At 47.4% G+C, this 13,381-nt stretch overlaps 2 pseudogenes; both read left to right on the top strand.

The window, feature by feature from the left end:
- The first annotated feature begins 527 nt into the window (after window positions 1-527).
- On the top strand, window positions 528-3,398 carry LOC148805256 (uncharacterized; annotated as a pseudogene).
- A 43-nt stretch (window positions 3,399-3,441) lies between these two features.
- LOC148805255 (uncharacterized) lies at window positions 3,442-5,744 on the top strand (annotated as a pseudogene).
- Window positions 5,745-13,381: the final 7,637 nt, after the last annotated feature.

The raw sequence follows: 13,381 nt of genomic DNA, 5'->3' as shown, positions 1-13,381 counted from the left end.
GTTTTGACGTCAATTCTGGCGCCAGCAATGAAAGTACAGTAGGTTGCTCATCTGGCATAGGAAATCCACTGTTCACAATTCAGTCCAGGTACAGTGCCACATTCTACTGATATCTTCATACATTTCACAGACTTAAATAACATCTGCGTAAACTGTACATAGACTAACGTAGCTAAGTTTAAAAAAAACATATGCAAGAGCTACTTTGGTTGAGCAATTTAACCTTTTCAAGTGCGACCTAATTAATGAGTCAAAACTAACAGTAGGCCTGTACTCTTGTGGGGGTTTCGTCTGTGTGTACAAGGCAGCTCCTGCAAACACTTTACCAGCAGCTATTTCAGCACAGTAACATGAATGCAAATTTGTGGGGAGTGTTGGTCATCATTGCCTGTCCTGGACTACTTCTAAATGTACTATAATGCATACTGTTGGAGTCTGGGCAAACAGGAGGCTAGGTAATTACACTATGCTAACTAATCAATGCTGCACCACTGTCCCATGTGTGCTTCCTAGGCCACAATTGCAGGATGGAGGATCTTATTGATTTCCTCAGGGAGAGGGACATTCCAGAGTCCACTATCGGAAAAATGAAGGAAGTAAAGGTAGTTAACAGAATGGATGTGTTCATGTTTATTGTAACTAACTCCCACTGACCTACTGTAGATATTAACAGCACTTTCAGTACTGTGAAAAGTCAGAGACCACCCTTTCGTTTATTTAATTCCCTGTCAAAACGGCCATTAAGTGCAATTAATTTATTTTTCAATGTCAGAAATTATTCCAGGAAACATATTTAACACAAAATTACACAAAAGCATCCACATCTAAATATAACGTCAGATCTTTCATTGTTTAGTGTGTCCACCTTCTGCCTTTATTACAGCTTCCATTATTTACAGGAGACCTTCTTTGAGTTTTTCAAATAAATCCACTGGGATATTCGTTCATGCTTCTTGTAAACACCTCCAAAGTTCAGTCTTAGAAGTTGGTTGTATTTTCTGCTTCTGCCGATCCAAATCCAAATCCACTCAATGACTCATCGTCCATAAAGCCTTACTTACCTCAAGTGTCCAGTTTTGGTGTTCTAGGGCAAATTTTCTTCTCTTCTGTCTATTTCCTTTTCAAATAGTGACTTTTTGACAGCTACACACCCCTTCAGACCCATTGCATTGTGTTGTCTTCTTACAATGGAAGTATTGACAGAAACACTTGTGGATTTTTTTCAGATCTGATGCAGGAGTTGTTACGGATTCAGTCAGTGAAACCGAAACCAAGTAGTGAACCCACTTGCGGGAGCCGACTGAGACGAGTCGTGATCCTAATACCGTAGCCGAAGGAGAGAGCCGAGAGTCCAAGGGAAGCCAGTGATCCAAACCGAGAGGGAGTAGCCAAAGCCAAACCGTAATCCAAAACCGTAGACGAAGGGGAGAGCCGAGAATCCAAGGGAAGCCAGTGATCCAAACCGAGAGGGAGTAGCCAAAGCCAAACCGTAATCCAAAACCGTAGACGAAGGGGAGAACCGAGAATCCAAGGGAAGCCAGTGAACCAAACTAGAAGAAAGCAACCGAAGCCGAGCCGTAATCCAATAGACGTAGTAAAAGGGAAAAAACCAAAGTCGGAACCAGAACAGTACAAGGAGGTTGAAGGCGTAGCGCAACTAAGAAGCTCGAAAGGGAAACCAATACTGAGCGAGGAGGTAGGGAAAGACTAATGCTTAAATACCAGATGAGACGGAGGTGTGGTGGTGAACGCGTACCGTGATAGGTGGACTGATGAACTAAGGCTACGCCTTCTTCTGCCTCTTTCGTTGCCGAGAGGCAGGGATCGTAACAGGAGTGATAAAAACGTTCACTTCTGTCTATGTGATGGTGATGTCTACCAGGCCTTGCACGAGTCCCATTTTCTCTATATATTGTAGTAATTTTTAACTCCAGTTTTGGAAACTCTTGTTTTTCACTTATTTTCCTTTGACTTATATTTTCCTAACGCAAGTGAATTATCTTAATATTATCAGAAATATCGCCTCTAGCCATTTCAGATGCACATGACAAAGATATGTGCAAGGCAGCTGTGGTGTGTTTGGGTAGTTAGTGTCCAATGTTAGTGTCTACCCAATGTTAGTGTCACTTTTAATGGAAAGTGTTCTAATATAATGTCAGTGACAGTTTTGGTATCAACTTGTGTTGGGAGGACACAGCTGTAACTTGTTTGAGTGGAAGGATGGAAGACTTAAAGTGCCAAAAGGGTGCACAAAAGTAAAGAGTGGACAAACTAAATACTGATTGATTTGATGTTATATTTAGTGTACTTTTCTGTCAAATATGTTTCTTGCATTATTTTCTGACACCAAAAACTAAATAATTTGCACTGAATGGCTGTTTTAACTGGAAATTAAATAAATGCAAGGGTGGTCTCTGACTTCTGCACAGTACTGTACAGTATATTGATATTTTCATGTATAGTAGATATTTTCACTTTATACCTCAACAATCCCGAATGGACTTTTTCCTTAAACCAGTATCAGCATATTGATCCACATAAAATGATGCTTTAAGTATGGTATTTTGAAACTGAAAATTGGTAACACACTATTCATTTTTAGATTGATGCCAGTGTCCTGATGTTAATGACAGATGAACAGATGAGGAATTATTTGCCGTCTTATGGAGACAGATTGGCAGTGATGGGATATTGTAGGAGACACGAAAAACAGCCCAACAGTAGGAAATCAAAGCTTTTTGATAGACTGAAGTCAAAACTGAATAAAAGAAAAAAGCATAAGCACCCAGAAAATATCACTCCTCATCAAGAGGTGAACACAGAGAGGAAAGTAAGGAAAGTGGAGTTGGGCTGGATGCTGTATGAGGAAGGAAAAGGAGGCTTTATCCAGGTGAGAACCAAAAAGGGTGGTGGAACACGAAACTTAAGTGTTTCAAAGCACTGGAAAAAAAAGACCTCATAGCGGAGGCAATAAGTTTGTTTTTCCCAGATGGAAAGAATGCACATGGAAATATTTCTGGGTTTGAGGTGGATCTGACAAATGACCAAGAAGTTTCCTTAGATGAGGACAGTACAGTGGGAGCTCTATATGAAGCCTCAAAGTTAATTGTCATGAGGTTCTATCAGTCAACCAAAAAGAAACATGACAATGGTGGTGTGGAGACACAGCAAGAATCAAACACTGCAGGTCCCTCACAGGAAAACACACAGGAGTTTCCCTCTACAGACTCACAAATTGATCCACCATTGGAATTAGAAACATTAGATGTCATCTATGTTGGAAATACTGGAAATGATTTGAACTTAGGCAGTGATGACGTGGCACAATTTTATCCTGCAGATGTCACAGACGATTCCGGTTTAGCTCTGCAAAGTTCTACTACTGGGGAAAATGTTGAGGATAGCAATATCATTACAATTTTCAATGGAGACCTCTCTGAGATGGGAGAACAAAGTCTAGAAGACACTTTGCCTCTGGCACAAGAACTCAGGGAACCAGACAAAAAAATTATTGTTGTCCATTGCAGCCAAATACTATCTGAGCTTATTGAACATTTCACTGAGGAACACCTTTCATATACTCAATCAGAAATTCAAGTAAAGCTTCTACTATCAAATGGGCAATATGAGAATGGATATGATGAGGGAGGCGTTCTCAGAGATTCCCTCTCTGAATTCTGGCATGAATTCTATTAACAATGTACAACAGGTAGCACTTTCAAGATACCATTTCTCCGACATGACTATGGCAAGAAAAAGTGGCAGAGTATAGGTAGAATTATTTCTTTTGGTTGGCAGAAAGAGAAGTATTTGCTCATCAAGCTTGCTCCTGTAATCTTGGAACAGGCAGCTCTTGGATATGTGAAGAGTGATCTTGTTGACAATTTTCTAAAGTATGTCTCAGAATCTGACCGTTATACCTTGGAATGTTGTCGCAGAGACTTCAACAGTTCTGGCCAAGATGAATTACTGGAAATCTTGGACAACTACAGCTGCTGAAAAATGCCAAGTGCACACAACATTGAACAAATTCTGCAAGAACTGGCTCACAAAACCCTTATTCAAGAGCCTGCTTACACTATGTTATCGAACAGTGGGAAAGTGTACTCACTCCCCTCAGCAAAGCCCTTGAGAAAATGGAAGCTGTGTATGAAAACTTGCAGCCAACGGCAAGGAAAAGCATGTGGTCACTGAAGTTTCCCTGCACAATGAATGCACAGGAAAAGGAAATATCAAAGCATATTACAACAAACCTGCGAGAGTGTGATGGAAGGAAACACAGGCTCAGATCTCTTTCTTGGCAAGACTGTAACTGTTGACTTCACTGATATGCAAGGATTTGAGAGAAGACTTATGGCACATACATGTGGCTGGTATTTGAGAGTGTCTATTCATTATGATAGCTATCCTGACTTCAGGTGTGAAATGAACAAAATTTTGGAAAGTAATATGTAATATAATATGGGTAATGGACATAATTTAGTATTTTAGTCTGCCAACCTACAGACTACCCAGATAAGAAATATGTGCATATTTCACCATTCAAAACTTTTGGTAAGGTATACTTATTCACAGTACGCATTTAAAGGCCATCTGACCAAGTCTGTACCTTTATACACTGTATATAAGCATATAAGATGATAATATGAGTTTTGAGTGTACTTATAATAGAATGTTCATCATTTCCCTTAAGAAATTAAAAAGTCTCAGGTTAAATTGCACTTTTATTTTTGTCATTTTGGTACAAGAATATCTTTTAGACTGATTGTTCATATATTGAGTGAGAAACTAATGGATGTTTTTTCACCTTCAAAAAAGTATGGTGATGCAGTTTAATAAACACGTTCTTTTTTTGAGCCATGTGCATTCTCTACCAAGCACTTGTGCCAATGAACTCTGCTGCTATCTAGTGTCTAATAATGTTACAACTTTTGCGTTGTATGTTATTTAGTCACAATATGGCGGCAGAGTTTATTTGCACAACAACTGGACAGTTCATGACGAAGATGAATTCTAAGTGCTCACTTTGGTCAGCACTTGATTTAGAATTAATCTTTGTCATTAACTCTTCAGTTAAACGTTTCTTGGGGTAGCGGTAACTTTGCAGAACCTGATTTTTTTTTATTTGTGTTTGACTTGTTTGGTTATTTGTGGATTTTATCCGACATTTTTATGAAACGTGCAGATGAGTTCAAATTCGATGAGTTCAAATGCCTTGCGTTTAGTGAATATTATTTGTACTCTATTTTCTCTATCAGTCTCTCGACAGATATCAACTTTGATTTGGTCAACTGCTTGCAAGTAGTTCTGTGCGCCATATAAACATGGGGAAGGCATGCATCACTGAAGGTCGTCCACTGGGAGCGCGAGGGTTGAGTCGGACTTATTCTGTGATTATTCCAGGCACGATGACCAGCAGCTGACCCTGCATATGTAAATAGTGTCATAGTAGTTTTAGTGTCCTGTGTAGCTATATTAGTGTATAGGCTGTTGTTAAGTAAGGATGACCCTAATGATGTGTACGTGTTCCGTCAGTCTCCTCATGTGTATGCATATCCTGCGTTCGGTTTTTGGTTTACTTATCACGTCTCCACTAGTCCTTTGTCCTGAGAGAACCTGTATACGCTACATTGGTGTCAGAAGCGGGCAGGATGGACAACCTGTGGCAGACACTAGCTGATTCTGTCAAGCGCTGGCTGACCCTAAAAGAGACCGAGCCCACCGGCAGCACACACGGAGCCTGAGCAACTCCTGGGTGTGACAGGTGGCCACAGCCCTTACCAGGGCTACTCAGTAGTGGTCCAGTCGGTAGAATTGGGGCGACTGCCCGCTACTGCCGCCCAGCGGGTGCCCCAGAGAGGAGATGCCCTCCCTGCCGGAGCCAGCCAGCTGTTCCTACACCCGCGGCGTGGTGCGACCCGGTCACTACGATGGGGAAGCGCCTTGTGAGACATACAAGGCGCAGTTCCAGCTCGCGGCCCGGACGAATGGCTGGAGCCGGGAGATGGCCGGCCTCCTGGCGGCGGCGCTGGAAGGAGCGGCCTGCCAGTTGCTCCTGGATGTCCCGGAGGAGGACCGAGGCGAATACGCGGCGCTGGCAGCAGCTCTCCGGCTGCGCTTCGGCGTGGAGGAGGCGCCAGACCTGATGCGGGAAAGGCTGGCCCTGCGGCGGCGCCGACCAGGAGAGCGACTGGGCCCGGTCGCCACTGATGTCGTGTTCCTCCCCCACCGGGGATACCCGCTGTATCCGGGGCCTGTACCTCCACTACCGAATCGAGGACCAACCCTGCCTGGCCCTGCTCGACACCGGCTCATCGGTAACCCTACTCCAGCCGGGCGTCCTCCCCGACACTGAGGGTACCAACCCCCCAGGATGGGAGGCCTCCGGCCTGCGGATGAGGACCGTGACGGGACAGCTTGCCATCTGTCTGGGTGCAGCGATGGTGCGCCACCCCTGCTACCTCACACCCATCCAGGAGGACTGCATCCTGGGGCTGGAAATGCTGCATCGGGCAGGGGCCAGTTTGGACTTGGCCCGGCAGGAGTTGGTGTGGCAGGGAGAGCGACTTCACCTGGTGGAGGGCAGGCCCGGCGAAGGCCGACGGACGCGGGTTTGCCGGAGCTGGGGGAAAAGAGGCAGTGGTGCCGGGGCGGACCAGGCCTGTGAGCCGGGGAGCGAGAGTGCAGGATCCTGCCCCTGAGTCACCAGGGGAACAGACAAGGCGGCGGTGGCAGCGGGGGCCAAGCGTTGAGTGGAAGCGAGGCGCGCCGTTGAGAACCTCTACCAGCGAAGCTGCGAAGGCCTCGATCGGGACCAGCGGCAGCGGCTCCAGGCGGTACTCGCCCAGAACGAGGACCTCTTTGCAGCGAGAGGTGAGGACTGCAACTGCACTGCCCTCATCCAACACGACGTCCCACTGGGGACCGCCGCCGAGGAAAAGATCCAGGAGATGTCCGCAGTGGGGGTGACTTAGCCCTCCGCGAACCCGTGGTCGGCGCCAGCTGTACTGGTCCGAAAAAAAGATGGCTCGTGGAGGTTCTGGGTGAACTACTGCAAGCTGAACGAGGTCACCCTGAAAGACTTCTGCCCCCTGCCGAGGATACATCACCGGGTCGACCTGGTTCAGCTCCCTTGACATCCGCTGCGGCTACTGGCAGGTGCCGCTCGCTCCCGATGCTCACCCGAAGACGGCCTTTTCCATCGGACAGGGCCCCTGGCAGTTTACTGTCATGCCCTTTGGCCTGTCCAATGCCCCGTCGACGTTCGAGAGGCTGATGGAGAGGGTGCTGGCATCGGTCCCCCGGAACCAGCGTGTGCTGTACCTGGACGACCTGCTGGTTCATGCCCGGGGTTTCAACCAGGTCTTGACAAACCTCCAGACAGTGCTTGCCTGCATCCGCCGTGCTGGCCTGAGGCCAAACCCCCGCAAGTGCGAGCTCCTGCGGCGGGAGGTGACCTTCCTGGGACATGTTGTTGGACCGCGAGGGGTGGCTACAGACCCAGGTAAGGTCGCCGCAGTGAGAGGTTGGCCAACTCCCCACACCGCCGCGGAGCTGCGGAGCTTTCTGGGGTTGGCCTCGTACTACTGGAGGTTCGTCCGGGACTTTGCCAGCATCGCTGCCCCGCTGCACCGCCTCACCAACAAGGGCCGCCATTTCGACTGGGACTCAGGCTTTGAGACGGCTTTCGGCCGGTTACGCAAAGCCCTGGGGGGGCCCCCGTGCTGGCCTACCCCGATCCGCGGTTACTGTATATCCTGGATACCAACGTGAGTGACTTGAGGGTGGGCGTGTTGTTGGCGCAGGAGGGGCCAGATGGGGAGTGTGTAGTTGCCCGTCGCGAGCTGCTGGCGGTGATGGCGGCGGTCCGCCACTTCAGGCCGTACCTGTTCGGGACCCAGTTCTGGTTGAGGACCGATGAAGTGTCCCTCACCTGGCTGCTCCACTTTAAGGAGCCGGAGGGGCAGATGGCGCGATGGATAGAGGTCCTGCAGGAGTATGACTTCACTGTCGCGCACCGTGCGGGATCTCGCCATCTCAATGCCGACGCTCTCTCGCGGCACACCGTGAGGCCGCGGACTGCCGCTACTGCGCCCGGCGGGAGCAGCGTGAAGGGGCCGTCCACACCGTGGCGGAGGTGAGCGCTGCGGCCATGGCCCTGGAGGGGTCACTGGGGGTGGGCCTGTCAGACCTGGCACAGCAACAGGCAGCTGATCCTGACGTAGGGCCGGTGCTCCGCTGGAAGGCTGCAGGAGCGCGGCCTGTGCCGGAGGAGCTTGCCCCGCACCCAAAGTCCCTCAAGGCCCTCTGCTCCCTGTGGGAGGCCTTGGAGGTAAGGGACGGGGTGCTGCGCCAGGGGTGGTGGGTACCCTCCAGTGGCGAGATCCGGTGGCAGCTGGTGGTACCACAGTCGCTCCGCGGGGCTGTGCGGGGCTCCGAGCGGTGCACGGCCAGCCAGGCGTGGGGCATTTCGGCTGTAAGAAAACCCTGCAGTGTTTCCGAGGCCACTTTTATTGGGGTCTCTGCCACCGGGACGTGGACTGGTACTGCCGAATGTGGGCGGTGTGCGTGGCGCAGAAGGGTCCCCCCAAGCGCTCTCGGGCCCCCCTCCAACAACACCAGGTGGGGGCTCCTATGGAGCGGGTGGGGGCCACCTCCACCTTGCGCTCTGGGCGTATCGGACCACGGTCCAGGAATCTACTGGGTGCACCCTGGCCTTGCTCATGCTGGGCCAGGAAATGCGAACCCCGGTGGACCTGGTCTTCGGCCCGCTGCCCGGAGACGATTCGGCACCACCGGCTGGACCGGACTACAAGTGGGACCTGCGGCAGGTGCACAGCTTTGCCCGGACCCACCTGATTCAGGCGGGAGTCTGGCAGAAACGGCACTATGACCTGCGCTGCAGGGAGCCTGCCTTCCAGCCCGGGGACTAGGTTTGGGGGTATAGCCCGCGCCGCCGCAAAGGCCTCAGAGAGGCTGAGGTCCTCGGGGCGGTGGCCGAGGTCTGCTACCATGTCCGGTTGCGAACACGGGGGAGAGTGGTGGTCCTGCACCGAGACCGCCTGGCACCCTACCGGGTTCGGGAGGAAGAGCCCCGCGGGGAGGATCCGGAGGAGCAGCCGGGGTCGGAGTCGGCTGACAATGGGGCGTCCGTGGGCCGCCAGCCGCCACCGCGGCGCAGCGGCCGCTCACGCAGAGTTCCACAGCCTTTAGCTGAGTATGAGGACAGCCTGAGGGGGATGTTCGACGTCGGCGGGACGCCAGACACTTCAGGTGGGGGCAGTGTAGCGCCCTCTCCCGGTGGTGAGGAGGAAGCGCACCTAGGCACTCAGGGTACTGCGAAGCAGGCTGGGAGTTGTAGCCGGGGAGAGTCTGAGGATCAGCACGATGACCAGCAGCTGACCCTGTTTATGTAAATTGTGTTATATTAGTTTAAGTGTCCTGTGTAGCTTTGTAAGTGTGTAGTCTTCTGTTAACGAGTTACCACCCTAAACTGTGTACGTGTTCCATTGGTCCCCTTATGTGTGTGTGTAAATCCTGTGTTGGTCTTTGTTTTGACGAGAGAATAAAAGCAGTTGCTTGTTTCGCCATCTCTTCCGCACTTGTCCTTTATCCTGTGTGAACTCCAAAACACTACAGTATCATATTTTCAGTTTCTTTTTTTAAACTTAAAAAAATTGTTTGCCCAGCATAATTTAATTTTGCACGGTAACGATATATATCACGATATAGATAGTTTTCTCATCATTTCAATAGAACATGGTTTAAAAGGAGTACAACTTTTTTATTGCCTGGAGTTAACTATTAGGTTATTATTAACTGTTGGTTGGCTACTGTGTTGTTCACATTGAACTGAAGTGTATGTCGAACATTTTAAGCACATTTTTATTTTGCAGAACTTAAACAATAAAATAAAGTTATGAACATGAATTAAATAAGTAAATATGTAATACTTCAAACAAAATTTTCACCGACTTAAATATATAATACTTCAAATAAAATGAAATAAGTAATAATTGTAAGAAGATGACTGGAGTGTGTAAAGTCAATTACACACGGAGAGATTATATGCCCACAATAATGTAACCGGAGCTTAATGGTGCCAAAGTAGGCACTGTACATAAGTCAGACCGTTCCTGTGCTGAAATTATAGGTCATATTGCAAAGCAAATGCAGAACAAGCTTGTGTCGAGTATAAAAGAACTTAAGTCACAAAATAGCCTCACTATTGATGAAAGCACAGTGAACAGGCGTGCTCATCTCATCATATACATGAGATGCGATGAGAGTGGGAAAGGGGATGTGGACAATGTATTTTTGGACATCACAGAGCTGACGGATGGCACAGACACAGAATCAATCTACAGTTGCCTGAGAGGGAGCCTTAGTAACGTGGGTTTTGATGATGAGTTCATGAAGAAATATCTCATCAGCATAGCCACTGACGGGGCTGCAGTGCTCACTGGCAAATCCTCTGGACTGCTAGGCTAAAGCGTGACTTTCCTAAAGTGCACTCCATACACTGTCTGGCACATCGCCGTGAACTGGCAGTCCAAGATGCTCTCAAAGAAGTGGCTGGGCGTAACCATTTCGAATTCTTTATCGCAAAACTATATTCACTTTATTACCAATCGACTAAGAACGCTCGGATGCTCGAGAAAGCAGCCGCAGATCTAAATGTGCAGATTTTGAAAATTGGCCAGATTTGAATATTAGATGGGTGGCAAGCAGTTTTAATACTTTAAAAGCAGTATGGAAAGATTTCCCTGCATTAGCACACCATTTTAAAACAGCAAGCGAGGGAGGATGCATCACGCAGTGCCACTGAGAGACAGAAACACAAGGGACTACACAAACGCCTCACTAACTCCTCATCTGTTGCTGATTTGGCATCTATGAAAGACGCTCTCCGTGAGCTGCTGGGCCTCTCCCTGAAACTCCGAAACAGAGACACATCTCTGGTGGAGTCCAGTTGCCACATTCAGCAGACCTTCGATATCTTGACAGCCAGGAAAGACACCGGCGGTCAATCCGCAGTGAAGGCCAAGCAGCGCTCGTCACTGGACATGTTTAAAGATGTTGACATCTCAGAGGGTACAGGAAAGATAAACTGGCTCCAGTTCTATCAGTCTGTGATCAATAGCCTTACAAAGCGACTCGGAATCTGAATTAGTCCAGATGCTGAAACCGCTGGATAAGGGCTTCTGGCCACAGGATCGTGAGGTCTTAATTCTTTACGGGGAAGGTGAAGTTGGTGCGCTTGCTAAAGCACTGGGCGAACCCGTCAGAGAGGCAGGGGAGGAATTCCGAGACAGGAAATTATAAGGCAAAGCATCAGGACAGACGCTGGGAAAACTCCACAGCAGGCCGGACGTGCCTCGCCACCTCAGCCGACTGCGAGCGGGGGTTCTCTGCCCTGAGTGACACTAAGAGAAAACAAAGCCTTTCCTCACTTCTTTTTGTTGATCTGAATGGACCTCCTTTGGAGAGATTCGATCCCTGCCTTTTGTATCATCTTGGAGTAAAGCAGGCCACCGCTCGTCCACTTCATGGGCAACAGGACGGACACCACAGACAGCTGAGCCCAGGCCTCTGTGGTCACTTCTATTGTAAGGTAAGAGTAACTCCTGTTAAACTATAACTATATAATCCAGTGCTCGCTTTGTATGCGCTAGTTGACTGGCCTTTCACGCGTGATGCGTCCCCCCCCAAACCAGGGGTGAGCTCCCCCTGATGCCAAGATATAATTCGCACCCTGCTGTAACATCATGTGTTGTCACACAGCTTTGTTAAGTGCCTGGAGGCAACCTTGTTGTGAAAGGCGCTATGTAAAAATAAATTAAATTGAACTGAAATTGAATATAGGACAGCTTTTGTCTAAGTCATTTCTGTTTGAGGAGGTGCCAGTTACTGAAAGTAACGATTCACACACTTCAGACACCACTTTCCTTATTGCAAGCACTCCGAGTAGCCTACACAGTAAAAAACCGCTCCAGCCACAAGGAATCGCAGCCCTACCTGTGAACAGACTGTGAGTTTCTTTTAACGCCACAGAAAGTAGTATTTGTGCTGCTTTTGTTCCTCAGATGTATTGAACTGATGACTAAAGCTATAATACAGCAATAGCTAGTCTGTATTTTACATTGTTTACATTTTTCTAATTTACTCATATTTTTAGCTGTGGCTAAATATATTTTCCCAGAAACTAGATTACTCAAATGATTTCTAGCAAAAAAAATATCTGGCTAATTACGACATTTTTCTGTTAGGTAGTATTATTTTTTCCAACATTTTTATCAAACTTATCTGGCGAATTCTGATAAAGCTGTAATACAGCAATAGCTAGTCTGTATTTTACATTGTTTACATTTTTCTAATTTACTCATATTTTTAGCTGTGGCTAAATATATTTTCCCAGAAACTAGATTACTCAAATGATTTCTAGCAAAAAAAATATCTGGCTAATTACGACATTTTTCTGTTAGGTAGTATTATTTTTTCCAACATTTTTATCAAACTTATCTGGCGAATTCTGATCAGCTTGCCCAGAAGGATTGAGGTTTGACTGTAACTATAAATATCGTTTGAACCCTTTGTGTCATCAACGTGTCGCTGTCAAATTGTAAACATTACTGTTGGCTAGATGTCTCGTAAGTTTAAAACTCATACTGATCACTGATTTCAAATACAAATGTTTAAAATAGCAATTGCTTAGTGTGACTCTCAGAGAACAGCTTAGTTTGGTTCTGAAGAGGTTCTGTAATTCTGTTTTTATGTTCGCCTGCTTATCGACATTGATGCCCTGCAATGAACTGTCGAATTTAAAAGACAAGACAGTTGTGAAGACTTATTGTTCATGAGTCCAAATCACGTCCATATTAGCTCAACTCAACAGACAACACTGAGGACTGGATGGAAATATTACACCATCATGAGAGCTCTCCGCTGCTGACAGTCTCATCACACTCTGTTGGTGAAGGTGAGCTGCAGGAATCAGTCGACTGTGTTCACGTGTGAGTGATCGGGCACACATGGCAAATCTTTAATCATTCATTTAAATATTAAATACATATGAACTTCAATGTAACTGAAATCACAAATTGGAAATGAACTCTGCCTCCTTCTGTTATCTTGACACAGGTAGATTTCAGCGTGACTGGCTGAGCCACTTTCTGACCCCCAGCCAACTGCTGTCTCAGACCAACATGAGTAACAGCCCGGCGTTTCTCGGGAGGATGATTTCGGAGGTCAGCTTGAGTGTATTTTTCTTTAACACCAATATATTTGTGTGCAATGAACTTCACTGGGTAAGCATTATTTTGACACTAAGATTTCCATACGTTTTCCAACTTAATGCCTCCTTTTCCAAACCTTGGAAATC

The sequence above is a fragment of the Atractosteus spatula genome, unplaced genomic scaffold (assembly GCF_055471065.1).
Source record: "Atractosteus spatula isolate fAtrSpa1 unplaced genomic scaffold, fAtrSpa1.hap1 Scaffold_76, whole genome shotgun sequence".
In the NCBI taxonomy this organism is placed as follows: Eukaryota; Metazoa; Chordata; class Actinopteri; order Semionotiformes; family Lepisosteidae; genus Atractosteus; species Atractosteus spatula.
The sequence above is the reverse complement of the archived record's forward strand: the minus strand, read 5'-3'. Positions and strand labels throughout refer to the sequence as shown.